This window comes from Pogona vitticeps, chromosome 8 (assembly GCF_051106095.1).
Source record: "Pogona vitticeps strain Pit_001003342236 chromosome 8, PviZW2.1, whole genome shotgun sequence".
In the NCBI taxonomy this organism is placed as follows: domain Eukaryota; kingdom Metazoa; phylum Chordata; class Lepidosauria; order Squamata; family Agamidae; genus Pogona; species Pogona vitticeps.
In genome coordinates, this window is record NC_135790.1 from 27,662,857 (window position 1) to 27,664,670 (window position 1,814).

General features: G+C 45.9%; 1 long non-coding RNA gene across 1 annotated transcript; it reads left to right on the plus strand.

Annotated features, from left to right (window-relative positions):
• Positions 1-209: 209 nt before the first annotated feature.
• LOC144584129 (uncharacterized) lies at positions 210-885 on the plus strand. Its single transcript, XR_013538204.1, has 2 exons — positions 210-340; positions 536-885. It is a non-coding gene; the product is annotated as an uncharacterized LOC144584129 (long non-coding RNA).
• The last annotated feature ends 929 nt before the right edge of the window (positions 886-1,814 follow it).

The window sequence follows — 1,814 nt, forward strand, 5'->3', positions numbered from 1 at the left end:
TCCCAACAGGATCCTCCCTTTGCAAGCTTGTTGGTGCAATGTAACTCTGGTCCCCAGAGCTGAGACAGCCATTCATTGACTTGACTCAATGACGGAAGCCAGAACAGCTTTCCAGATACCTGTGTCTTCCATGAGTGCACGTCCCCACATAAACATTCTGGCGGCACACTCTTCTGTGTCTGTATCACATGGGTTCTGAGACACACATTTCCCCATTCATTCAAAGGACCATCTTAATGTGTTCTTCTCCTTTAACAGTTTCCTGTTCCCTCAATGGACCCATAGATCAGTTTGAAACTCCTGGGATGGACTCTGATGGTCATGCTGAGAGAACTGATGGGTATGTGTAGCGTTCTGTTGCCATTGGCATGATGTGTCCTCACTGAGAATTTTTTGCTTAGAGCAAAGATGCCCATGAAGGATAGTCTCCCACACCCCAAGATTTGTTTTGTACTTCAACAACCCTTTTGAGCACCCACAAAATGTTGGTATCTGTCTATAGTTCTTTTCTAATGGTTCTGTTTTGGCTACCAAGGTACCATCGCTCAGCAGCTGAGCTTGCTCTTCAAGGCAGTGACGTGGCAAGCTATGGGAGTTGGTGGAAAGAAATCATCGCAAGAGTGAAGCTGTATACACACCATACTTCCAACACAACCCTTTGAGAGTAAAGACCAAGCTTTGTGGTCACTGTTAGCCAAAGCCATACCTTGTTCCTTTCCAGTGACTACAGTGGAGAAAAATATATGCACATTTCAGAGAATTTTCTTAGACTCTGGAAAAGAATCTCTTCCAGCTGTGAATTTTTCTAGTCTTTGTGATTTCTTTTGAGGCTTTGGCATCTTTCCTGCTATATTGTTTCATTGATTAAATATGTGCGTGTTTGTCTGTGCATGCATGTATGGGTGTTAAACATTCTAAGGCACTTGGGGAATTTTTAACTGGAGTGGGATGCAAATATCTCAGATGAATGGTCAAATTCCAGGCTGTGTTGCTGAAATCGACACAGCCCCCTCTCCTAAGCACGCATACGTTGGCTCCTAAGGAAATTATAAACAGGGAAGTCACCCCAAGCTTGCTTTTAATTACAGAGGAAGGATTACAATTAGAACAGCTAAACCGCCCAAATTTGGAGAATGAGCATAGAAGAGACTGATCCAGGCCCACCCCATCCAAATTACCTCCTCCTCCTCCTCCTCCTCTTCCTTTGGCCCCATTCCTTTCTTCCCATGACTTTGTCAGGAAACTCTCCACCCCCCCCCCCCGAATGTCGGTGCCTGATTATGGCTTAAATCTCCCAGCCACCCAGATTTGCAGATAAACTGAAACCAGATTAAGCATGTCAGACTGCTGTAAAGATGGAAAAGAAAAGAAGATTACTCTCTACCTGGGGGGGGGGTGTTGGTGGACTGTGGAGGAGGGATAAAATGTTATATTAAACCACCACTCACTGGATAGAGTCCAAGCGAACTTGCCAAGGGACTGCCAAGGGAACAGAGATGTCATCCCTGCTCCATCACAGCTCCTGGTGGCCACTTTTTTTGTTGTTGGCTTACGTCCCTAGTTGGCTGCTCCTAAGTCTTGCAGAAGCTGCTGTTAAGCTTATAATGTGGGGTCATGGAGAACTGGATATGGACGGAAACTCTGCCTTCTCAACCGAGCTTCTTCACTAGATCAGCCTCACTCTAAGTTATATTGGTTTCCAGTTGCGCTTCACTTCCCAGTTCTCGGAGTGGCACCTTTTGGTAATGCTCACCAGGTGTGGCACCTTTTGGTAGGGGAAAATTCTAGGGTGCACCTTCTTCCCTCACTGGCCT